Source organism: Dendrobates tinctorius, unplaced genomic scaffold, assembly GCF_039654945.1.
Source record: "Dendrobates tinctorius isolate UK_male_01 unplaced genomic scaffold, ASM3965494v1 ptg000155l, whole genome shotgun sequence".
Lineage (NCBI taxonomy): Eukaryota > Metazoa > Chordata > Amphibia > Anura > Dendrobatidae > Dendrobates > Dendrobates tinctorius.
This window is the reverse complement of record NW_027361822.1, coordinates 19392413-19405137: the sequence shown is the minus strand read 5'-3', so window position 1 is coordinate 19405137 and position 12725 is coordinate 19392413. Positions and strand designations below refer to the sequence as shown.

The 12725-nt window shown below is 44.2% G+C and overlaps 1 protein-coding gene across 1 annotated transcript in view; it reads left to right on the top strand.

The window, feature by feature from the left end:
* The window catches only part of LOC141051008 (uncharacterized), a 407743-nt gene that overhangs the window by 26932 nt on the left and 368086 nt on the right, over window positions 1-12725 (top strand). The gene's annotated exons all lie outside the window — the stretch shown is intronic.

Sequence of the window (12725 nt, the reverse complement as noted above, 5' to 3'; positions counted from 1 at the left end):
GTCGACACAATCTATAGGGAAACTCGAGCGTCCTCCGTCCGATGAAAGGGGTGACGAAGATGTCTGTGAGGAGTCGGAGTCTCCTCCTCGGTCACTGTCAGACTCCGAACTGGAGATGGGGGACAGTTACTTCCTCTTGCGTACTCTTGGGGTATACTGGTCACATTCTGCAGCTCTTCCCTTCTTATCGTGCGGATGTCTGATAACACCGCAGCCTGCATTGTTTCACTAATGCAACCCTGACAATCCTTTGGGGTAGGAGTCGGAGGAGCTGCCTGCATAGGGCACATTCTTTATGTTTTGAATTTTGTTTCTTCTTGGTCTGTAAGAGGGAATATATATAGCGAGAAGTCAACCTAATAGGTAGAGCCCCATACACTCACCCAGTGAAGCTATATGGTACCGGTTCTGGAGGCCGATGTATCTGCAGCCTCACCCTACCAACTCCTGTTCATGGAACCTCTACTAGAGCGTTCTCTGGATCCAGCACTCTTCGCCTGCGAGTCTCCCCCTGGGGATGACATCTTTAGCACACCGGTGGTTCTACCACCCCCGGATTTTAGTTACCTTCCTAGGTTTGAATCAGGCATGGTCCCCGCCAACTGTATCGCCTCTTCCGGTTTCCCCCGGAAGTCCTTTAATCACTTCCGGGGCAGAGCACTCCCCAGTCTACTGTGAATGCACGGCCCAGTTCCAATCCTCCCGGGGCCTGCCATGCTGATACCGGCTTTCACGGAGGAGCACGGTGGCCGATGCCCGAGCCCCCACTCCCACTGGATGCTCCCCGCGATTGCGCGTGTGTCGGGGTGGCCTCACCTGGACCCTGACCACCACCACATGCCCACATGATACCGGGCGGCTGGACCCTGTCCTCACGGACACCTGCCAGACGAGGAGGGAGGCTGATAGACAGGGCTCCCCTGATGCTGCTTCTGGACCGCAGCCCGTCGTTCTCAACGGATACTGCACAGGCGGCATGCCCTGGCCCAGGTATTTTTCTCCGTAGGTGTTCGTCCTTCGGTTCCCATAGGAACAAGAAACCAACTGAGGAGGAGAGGTGGACCGCACCTTTTATTTTTGTAGGTTTCCTGTTCCTATGGGCGGATCTCTCTCTCATGTGGGTGCTGTCATGGCAAAGAGTAAAAATATGGTATACGCAAATACAAACAAGATCGGAATGTCCAGCCATCATCCCGCTCAGGAAGGAGACAGGTTCTTTGCCCTGGAGATTAACATGCTTTGGTCCGACGTGCATATAAACTCAAGTATAAAAGCTTAAGACCTTGTGAAGATGATGCAGAAGCTGGTAAGATTGTGTCAATATCCACAGTCAAACGAGTACTGTATCAACATAAGCTGAAAAGCCACTTTGCCAGGAAGAAGCCATTACTCCAAAAGAAGCATACAAAAAGCCAGATTAATGTTTGCCAATGCACACAGGAGCAAAGACCTTCATTTTTGGAGACATGTCCTGTGGTCTGATGAAACTAACATTGAACTTTTTTGGGCATAATGACCAGCGTTATTTTTGGAGGAAAAAGCGAGAAGCTTGGAAGCCTAAGGCTAGGATCACATTTGCATTTGGTTCTGCAGCATATCATCCACATTCTCAAACACATGTTAACGCAGCGTTTTTTATGCCCATCATCTTATGCATGACAGCAAAAAACGCAGCGTTTACATGCGTGTATGCGTTTTTGCATGCGTTTTTTATGTGCATAATGTTAGGAGTCAGATTTCGGCCATTACTAGGCAGGAATCTAGACCCTCACATGCTGCAGTCTCCTGCTCTTTGTCTAATGCAAAGTCGATTGCTTTACAGCAACTCTCTCCGGAGGCTAAGTCCTTCGTCCCTTCTTCTGAGCATGCTCATGGGACAATCGCCCTTGGAGTTCAAGAGTCAGGTGCTCAGGTCCTGCTCCAGATTCCATTGGCTCAGCTCAGAGATCTGGAAGCCTTTGGAAGGTCCCGTTTGCTATAAAAAGCGCACATGGCTATTCCGCCATGCACTAGTATAGTCATGCTTGCTGCAGTGTGTATGTTGATGGATGCATGATCTGGTGAATGACTCATTTGAAACCCCATTCCTTTGATACTATGAATGTGTGAGGGATTGAGTTAGAGCGAGTACCAGCGCCAGCACGCCATTGCTCCAGGCACACTTGCTAGCGTCTGACATCGCGCCTGCGTTTTCCAGCGGTGTCACCTTGCAGCATTATCCACGCCGCGTTGCAGTAGCAGCTTATTGGTTGCGATTGCAACGCTCTAGACACTACTAACTACGGTAAGTCTAGACGGATGTAGTCCCGCCATTTGGGGCTACTCCTGTGACTGCAATACCGTGTTAGTTACTCTGAGCACCTGTGACGCTAACAGGCTCAGAGTTATTGTGTTTATGCTTTGTGTTATAGCTCTGTGATTTAACAGCTTTCCCTGTGCACCTGGGTGACGTCAAACCCCGTGCACACTACCGCCATTGTGCTCTGTCCTCATCTAGCTGCGGTTTCTCCATCTACCGCATGGTGGACCCCGAGTGGCAAAGGCACTTTATTTATATTTTTTATTTAGTGCCTTCCGCCACTCCTAACACATGCATTGGAAATTTACAATCTTTTCCAGTAGCTTTTCCTTGACATCAGACACCCAGCAGGTGTGTCTCATGGGATTTAAATATATATATGTAGAGAGAGGAAAAAAAAGAAAGCAGCACACCATGTTAGTTTTTAATAAAGTGCTTTTTTAATAGCACTTATGGCTATGTGCCCATGCAGCAACGTTTCGGTTCAATGGGCACATTGCTTGAGAAATGTTCACACCCATTGAACCGAAACATTGCTGCATGGGCACATAGCCATAGGGGCTATTAAAAGAGCACTTTATTGAAAACTAACATGGTGTGCTTTCTTTTTTGATGGACTATATATATATAGTCCTCAAGATGAAAGCACACCAAAAGAATTCCAGTCAAAGTGCTATTTTAGCCCATCTGGCTAGTTGCCCATACAGTGACGTTTCGGTCCTGGGAGTTGAGGACCTTTATCAAGCTTGGTGTAGGTGGACCTTCAACATATTAAACTAACTTTTGTTGATGTTTCCATTATTTGTCCAACCCCTGTATGTGTGTGTATATATATATATATATATATACATACACACACACACACACACACACACACTGCGCTGAGGAAATCCTCATCTATGGCTGCTGTAAGATGGATCTTGACCTGGACAGCTTCCTAGAAGATCTTGATTTACAATTGAAGTTGACTGCTGCCTTTGCTTTTGTTTGTCAAGAACCCAGAAGAGAGACTGAGAAGCTTTCGCTATTGGCAACAACCCATCCTTACTCCGAGAGAGCCGTGGAGCCTACCATTCTTTGTACACCAAGTTGCAGCAAAATTCGGTGAAGTTTTTTGACTACACGAGGATGTCACAACAGAACTTCCATGACTTTCTCTGTGTCCAAGGATCCATTGCCAGGCAGGACACACAGCTGTGTCGAGCAATTCCTGCTGAGGAACGTCTCTTGGTCACCCTGAGGTACGTAGTATTGAACCCTAACCCTTCCCTATCCCTAAGCAGTGTACTGATTTTTGTTTTTCATTTTCTTTTCCGCAGATTCCTGGCTACTGGAGAGACATTGTCCTCGTTACATTTCCAATTCTGGATTGGAGTATCCACCCTTTCTGGGATTATTGTAGACACTTGTCATGCTTTAGTTGGCATTCTGCGGCCAGAATTCCTCCTCAAACCAACAAGTGAACTCTGGATTGAAAATGCTTCCAAATTCCAGGAAATATGCAATTTTCTTAACTGTGTGGGGGCTGTGGATGGCAAACACATAAGGATTATGAAACCATCTGGAAGTGGAACAGAGTACTTCAATTATAATAATTATTTTTCCTTTGTTCTAATAGCTATTGCAGATGCTGATTGTAGATTTGTTGCCGTGGACATTGGCTCATTTGGACGAGGCAATGACTCGCAGACGTTCAAAAATTCAGACATGGACCAATGTCTGTATGGGAATGATTTTAATTTTCCGCTGCCACGACCTCTGCCCAACACTGATGGACCGTCAATGCCTTTTGTTGGTGATGAGGCGTTCCAAATGTGTGCCAACCTCATTAAACCATACTCAAGTCGGAACTTAAATCACAAAAAAAATTTTCAACTACAGACTGACAAGGGCATGAAGAACCGTGGAGTGTGCATTTGGATTGCTGGTATCGAAATGGCACATTTTGTGCACATCCATTAATCTAAAAATTGACACTATTGATGAGGTTGTGAAAGCATTTGTAGTTCTGCACAACTACATCATGGTAAAAGAGCGACCAAGCTTACAACCTGAGGAACCCGTTACATTGCATGATTACCAATTTCACCCTATGAGAACCACAGTGGAAGTTGCCCAGATGAGGGATAAGTTTGGCGCTTACTTTGTTTCAGATAATGGATGTGTGGCATGGCAAGAAGAAATGATTTAAGCCACTGAGTTAAATGTACCTCTTATGTTTTGTACTTGTTATGTTTAAAACATACCTGTAATGTCAAACATTACATACCTGTTATGTTTTAAATGTAACTGTGATGTTACCATGTACATGTAATGTAATTTAGCCCTAATGTTTGCCGAGTTAAATATAAACTACCTTCCCTCAAAAATAAAGTGTGTTTGTGTTGTACCTTACCTCAAAAATAGTGTGTTTGTGTCGGCGGCAGCACATAAAGATAAAAAAAGCAAGAAGTAATGCTAACAAAATATAAATTTTATTTAACACTTTTACAAGTAACAATTATTTTAAACACTTTTACAAAAAAAATGGTTAAGGTTGGGGTGATTTGTTTTTTCTTCGGGGTTTACGTGAGTGAATTGGGGAGGACCTTGGGGGTGTGGAGCTGTGAGGATTGGGTGGTAGTTGATGAGGAAAGGGTTACAGGGGAAAGGTCTACAGGGGAAGGGGCAACAAATTGAAGGATTGGATCAGGGATGGCAGTGGAGACATTGGGGATAGATGACAAAGTGGAATCGTGGGAATTGATAAACTGGAAGGAACAGAGACACAAGGGAAGGTAGTGACAAACTGGTTGGTGAGGGTGGAGGTGGTGGGTTCAAGGTGGGCAGATTTTTTTGGTTCCTGGTTTTGGTTCTGATGCCAAGATTTTTTTTGGACCTCACTTTTCTTGGCTGAGTGGGAGTGCTGAGCTCTGTAGCAGTCATCTGGCAAGGTGCTGGACTGGGCCACATTGTAGATACTGCTGGCTGCAGGGGTGCTGGAATGGGCAGGTTTGCTGTAGTGGGCAGGGGTGGATACTGCTGGCTGCATGGGTGCTGGACGCTGGAGCATGGTGGATGCTGCAGGGTTGATACACTTGGCAGCGTGGTCGTTTGGTGAACTGGAGGCAGTGGTGGTGGCGGACAGTTCGGTGCTGTGGGAGCTGGATAGTAGATTGGCTGCTGGTAGTATCCTCCGGCCTGTTGATTGTAGGATTGGGACTGCTGCTCCTGCTGCTGTAATGCCTGGCTGTTCAGCTGGAGTGGAGGCGTAAGGTTTTCCAACACGCTCCGCTCAATTGCAGAAAAAAAAAATGTAGTGCCAATCTATTAAGGTCAGCTTAAGGCGGTCAAGGCGATTGTTGACTTCCTTGAACCCACTGTTCACTCTGTCAGCAATCAACCTAACCCCATCTTGGAAGACCGAGCTTAATTGCAGAAACTCGGGCATGCCTGACCTCTCCTAAGCCCTCTGCCACTGACGAGAAGACCCAGCAAAAGCAGAGGCAGGGGACTAGGAGAGGGGAAAACCTGATGGACCGGTTGCCTCTTCCCCAGCCTATGAAGCCTGCAAGGTTACTCCACCGCTGGTGGATGACTGGGACTGTGTCTGTTCAGTTGCTGGTTGATGAAGGGCCGCTTCAACAGAGGATGATCCAGGTTGTGTGGTGCTGTACCAGGTTCTGTGTGGAAAAGATAAAAACATTAGTGCAAAAATCAAGGTTGTGTTGTGCTGCTCCTGGTTCTGTGTGTGGAAAATTAAATTAAACATTAGTCAAAAGAGAAAAAAAAATTCTATACTTACGTTCGCTGAACGAGCGCAGGCCTCAGGCAAAGTCCTGGTGGTACTTGTATTTACGGAACCTTGCAGCAGAACCAATTCTAACCCGAACCTCCTCTCATGTCCTTGTTGAAGTGGTCCTTCATCGAGCGCCAACGAATTTTGATTTGCTTCACTGTGAAGAGGGAAAAAAAAAAAATTAGAAAACAATGCACATCCATTCACAGGTTCACTGCTGTTTCAGACCACATTGCAATACTTAACCAAAATCAGTTCTAGCACACGGCGTGGCACGGTCCCAACCAGGCAGCAGCGATGTTTCCACTTCTTCCCAGAGCCGTTGAATCACTACATTGTTGGACTGCTGATAGTCACGGTTGTCCCACAACGGTACTCACTCTTGCACAAGGTGGATTAGTTGTTCATTGTCTATATCCAGTGTGGCTTCTTCCCGCTGTGAAACCTATAGATAAAATAGAAGAAAAGAATTTTAAGTAAAACTGAAAAAAAAATTGTATTACAACTCTGATGAAAGGAATACTTACACCCCGCCTTTCCTCCTGAGACACATAAGCCCAATGACCCTGGAAAGATTCCTCTCCACTGGACTGCTCCTGCTCTTCATCACTGCCAGGTACCTGTAAAGACATTAAATGATTTAACACATGGAGTATTGCCAATCAATACATACCAATCAGCATAGCAAATGTGATTACATAATCTTTGTCCGGTCCACCCTGGGAAGAAGTCTGTTCTTCACTTGAAGACATTTTGAAGTGCAGGCAGCAGTCAAGTGAAACACTACAGAAAAGAACATAAGAAAAATTAAACTTGTAAAGATCCAAAAACAATGTAGACCAAAAAAAAAAAAAAAAAAAAAAAAGAACAACAATACTTAGGCCTCTTTCACACATCAGTTTTTCGCCGTCAGGCGCGATCCGGCTTTTTTTTGTAAAACCGGATCCGGCAAAATGCAATGCCGGATCCAGTTTTTCCCCATTGACTTGCATTAGCGCCGGATCGCGCCGGATGGCATTGCGTTTCATCCGTTTTTTGCCAGATCCAGCTACTTGTCTCATTCCGGCGTCAGGAAAAAACGGCTACTGTAACGTTTTTTGTCTCCGGCGAAAAAGCCGGAAGCGCCGGATCCGACGCTTCCGGCTTTTTGCCACAATGAAAGTCTATGGGCGCCGGAATGCGCCGGATCCAGAAAAAGATGGATCCAGCCACCGGATCCGTTTTTTTAAGTCTGCGCATGCTCAGATCCAATTGGCCAGCCCCCAGGAAACAGATATAACCTGCTAGACGGATCCGGCAGAAAAACGGATCCGTTTCTACAGTTCTCCAAAATTTATGCCGGATCCGTTTTTTCTAAAAATAGCCGGATCCTGCCTGACGGCAAAAAACTGATGTGTGAAAGTAGCCTTACATTACAGGCAGTAGTCCAACACCACAGCAGTAAGCAGAGGCCAGGGACAAATGGCAGCAACAGGAGCCAACCACAGCACCAGGAGATGACCACAAGGAAACCACTGCAACAGGAGACACCCACTGCGCCAGAGGGAATCGGCCAGCCTACAAGAAACAGAAAAAGCATTCAGAGAGAAAGACATTTCCAAAGCTTCCATACTTACACAGACAGTGTTGTTCTCACCAGGACAGAAAGCAGCACCAGGAGACAACACATCTAAAACTAATAAGAAAGAGTTTTTAATACAAAGTACAAACAGCAGTGAGGGAGGATGACATTTTCTAAGGTTCGATACTTACATAGCCAGTGTTGTGGTATCGTCCAGAGAGTTATGGCCTTGCTGTGTCCACAATTCCTTTTATAGAGCTTTCAATTATCAGGTGGTTGAATCACTTCCTGGAGCAACTCATTTAAAAAAATGCATGCGTATAGAACGTATGTGCATCCACATGTCATTGCGCATGCATGCGTTCCCAAAGACAGTAATGCGTTTATTTGACGCACTCATCCGCATGCGCATGAATGCACATATTTGACAGATTTTTGCAGCTTCCAAAAATCCTACATGTTGTTTTTGCCGGACCCCGCCACACACAGAAAAACAGTGCATGCGTACGCTGACGCATGCGAACTGATGCAAACACATGCCCCTGCGTACACCATGTTAAAGATAGGGAAACATGACGCATACGGATTGCTGCAGATGAAACACTGCACAAACAGATGCAAATGTGAAAGCAGCCTAAGAACACCATCCCAACTGTGAAACACGGGAGTGGCAGCATCATGTTATGGGGTTGTTTTGCTGCAGGAGGGACTGGTGCACTTTATCATGAGAAAAGAAGACTATGTGGCAATAGTGAAGCAACATCTCAAGACATCAGCCAGGAAGTTAAAGCATGGGTGGAAATGGGTCTTCCAAATGGACAAATCAATAATTAGACACGTCACTCCATAATCAGCAACTTGGGTGCACAGAGAAAGGATACAAATCCTAGCAAATATTGGAAAAATCTGGCACTCCAATTCAGCATCAAAAAAGTATTTATTTAAAGTATAATAGTCCCAAAGGTTGTGTAACATTTCAGTCTTTACTTAGACCTTCTTCAGACGAATAATAAGCCTGTGGTGCGACCTTGTATACTTGGCATAACATAAAAGGAAAAACGCCCAATCAAAAGTGTGTGCAGCTTGAATAGTTAGGGCTCCAGTGAAGTCAGCGCTAAGTGAGCGGTGATGCAAGCAGTGCTATGAGAACAATAAGAACACACACACTGTATATATGCATCTATATATTGTATTTATAAATAGATATATGCAGTATATAAATAGACATATGTACTGTATATACAAAACTCAAATTCCAAAAAGGTTTGGATGCTGTGCAAAATGTAAAGAAATCAAGAATACAATGATTTGCAGATCTCGTATTGCTATTTTATTCACAGAACTTAGAACACAGATCAGAATTTGAAAATTAGATATATTTCTATTTCATTTGACAAAATTCATAGTTTTAAGGTGGTCCTCACTAGGTCAGCTCGCCCTGGGTGGGTTGGTGCCACGACCCAGAGGGTCCACTCCAGGAGTCATCACACTCATCAAGAGCAAACTGCTCCAGTTGTCTTGTGTTTGAAGGTTGCCTTTTCCAGACGGCATGTTTCAGCTCTTTCCAAAGATGCTCAATAGGATTTAGGTCAGGGCTCATAGAAGGCCACTTCAGAACAGTCCAATGTTTTCCTCTTTTTTAGCTGTGTTTTGGGTCATTATCCTGTTGCAAGACCCATGACCTGCAACTGAGACCAGGCTTTCTGACACTGGGCAGCACATTTCTAGAATCCCTTAATAGTCTTGAGATTTAATTGTATCCTGCATATATTCTAGACACCCTGTGCCAGATGCAGCAAAGCAGCCCCAGAACATAACAGAGCCTCCTCCATGTTTCACAGTAGAGTGTGTTCTTTTCTTGATATGCTTCATTTTTCTGTCTGTGAACATAGAGCTGATGTGCCTTGCCAAAAAGTTCCATTTTTGTCTCATCTGTCCATAAGACATTCTCCTAGAAGCTTTGTGGCTTGTCAGCATGTAGTTTGGCAAATTCCATTCTGGCTTTTTTATGATTTTTTTTTTCAAACAATGGTGTCCTCCTTGGTCGTTTCCCATGAAGTCCATTTTGGCTCATACAATGGCGGATGGTGCGATCTGACACTGATGCTCCTTGAGTTCGAAGTTCACCTTTAATCTGTTTGGAAGTTTTTCTGGGCTTTTTTGTTACCATTTGTATTATCCGTCTCTTTCATTTGTCATCAATTTTCCTCCTGCGGCCACGTCCAGTGAGGTTGGCTACAGTCCCATGAAGCTTATATTTCTGAATAATATGTGCAACTAGTGACAGGAGCATCAAGCTGCTTGGAGATGGTCTTATAACCTTTACATTTAACATGTGTGTCTATAATTTTCTTTCTAATCTCCTGAGACAACTCTTTCCTTCTCTTCCTCTGGTCCATGTTGAGTGTGATACACACCATGTCACCAAACAGCACAGTGGGGATCTGTAGCCCTCTATACAGGCCCACTCACTGATTCCAAGATTGTAGACACCTGTGACGATAATTAGTGGACACACCTTGATTTAACATGTCCCAATTGTTATATTTTCTGGGGTTACCATTCTTTCTGTCCAGGTCTATTTCTTGAGTTTTATTTATTTTTTTTAAATTTCTGTGGAAGCATGGTTGAAAAGCAATGTCTGACTTTCATTTGTTCATTTTCATAGATTTTTTTATTTATTATTACTTTGGTCAGATTCAAGTTATTTCTGTCACCATACAAAGTGTACCAACAATTTTGACCACGTGTGTATAACCTCTCCTTTTCCTATGCTAAATAGGCCTTTGAGTAGTCTATGGGGCGTTAGTTTCCTAAGATTATGTAAGGATTCCGGACTTTCCTTTGTGCCTGTTTGCCCTGATCCAAGATGGGTGTCTTGTATCTCGCCCTGTCATGGAACTTCCAGTCCTGATTATTTAAATCGAGGTTGTGTGCTCCTCTTTGCCTGAGTATTTTGCTGCTGTTGGCACTTGAGCTCCCGCTGGTGGACTCTCTGATGCTGCTCGTTACTCTTCCTCTCCTCGTTCTGCTGCCTACAGTCTTCTTGGCATCTCCCTGATGCTGTCTGTGCTTAACTACTGTCTGAACTTCTAGTTTGAGTTATTCGCCCTTGGAACTGCTGTGGCCTGTAAGGAATCCTGACATAATCTCCTCTAGGTCTGTGTTTGTGTGGAATTTTCAGCCCAAAAGGTACACATAGTGACCTTCTCTTGTTAATGCCACACCTGTATGAAGCTGGACTTCCGCGCCGAGTGCATTTCTACCTTTATGATTGCTGGACTTCTACACTTTAGTGCTGTGTGCGTGCTCATTCTTAATATCACTGGACTCCCTCATTAAATGAGGTGTGCTTACTCATATACCTTCTGCTGGACTCCTACATTTAGTGCCTTGTACACACCTGCATTATATTACTGTTGGACTGGTTATATTAGCGGTCGCGCCCCGCTCTTCAGTTCCTCTGGACATTTCTATATTGAGCTGTGCATTCATTACAATTGCAGGAAGTGCTCTGTTAGTTTTGCTTTACTTGCATCATTCCATATTTTGCTGTGTTTTTGTTACTATTGCAGGAAGTGCCCTGTTAGTTTTGTTACACTTGTACACTTGTTAAATATACTCATTTGCATCAACTTTGGTCTCAATGTCATTATCTCACGCAATCAGATTCTGTAGTACCCATATAAGCGTTACAGACTAGTCAGCAATCTTTGCGTGTTAGCACGTTCCTGTGGACGTGATAACATGATTTGCAAGTGCCGACCTCATCCTCCGCTCATTGCAAATCTGGAATATGCACACGGCTCTATTAGCCAGCGTTATCGAGTCTCTGAAGCCAGGTGTATGACAGCTGTCTTCTGCACTTTGCCTCTGAAGCCAGGAAGCATACACTGGGCTTCAGAGGCTCAATAACGCTGCCGAATAGAGCTTTTTCGTGCATGAGCGAGATTTGCAAGGCGATGGCTCTTGCAAATCATGTTATCATGTAGAAAGGGGCATGATGATATTTAAAGAGGGCAGACTAGTTTGGGGAAAGTAACGCGCCATTGACTAGTCAAAGCCATAATTATCATAGAAAAAGCAAAGTTTATAAATACTTTTTTTGAAAATAGTTTTTATTAAGGGGATTTTATATACAACAGGGAGGGGGAAAATGAAATAATTATACATTTAAATATTACAAAGAACAAACTAGCAAATAAATTATAATGCATAGTATAAGGTAAAATTGTACGACTTTCCCTACTAACCTATCATGGGAGGTGAAAAGGAAGGTGGGGAGTGTAGGAACAAAGGAAAGGGTGAGGAAAAGAAAAAGTATGGGAAAAAGCAAGGGGAAGTAAAACAGGAAGAAAAGGAAAGGAAGAAATTTATGGTGAAGGAAAGGGGGGGGGATAAATAGTCCTCTGCGAATGCAACAACACAGAAAGGAATAACAAAATGATTAGGATACATAAAACTTTCTTTCAAAAGTTGAGTAGTCTTGGTAATGTTACGGTACTGCAGCACAGGACTAGGGTAGGAGAAACTGACTCTGCACTGCGACTAGGCTGACACCCTACGATGGAGTGGGCGACCCACTCCTAGCGAATAGACCCACCGACGATCCTAGATTAATCTCAATCGTAGACCTATAGATAGGGGGAAGGGGGTCCATGTAAGATCTAAGGACTGGGTACAAAAATGGGTCCCCTCCGAACAGAAAACAAAGAGAAGGCTGCAGAAAAACTGAAAACAGAAACTAAGACTAGAAGAACCAGAGGTCCCAGCAATGCACTAATTAAACAAACAGAAAGCAAAGCTCCAAGCCAGAACTCAAGCTGATTAACACTGTTGTCCAGCAAGGAATGGAAGACAGGTGCAGGTTAATAAAGGGTAATAAAATCAGCTGACCCAAGACAAACCCAGCACCAGAGGAAAAAGACCAGCAGCCAGAACACTACAAGAAAATGGCAGATAGTCACAAACTGAACAGATTCTAACAGGTAAAACACTGAAGGTGGTAGAATGAAGAAATGTTTGGACCAGAGCAGCCAAGACTGCATCTTGTATTTCATACAAAGAAAATCAGTACAAAATCACTC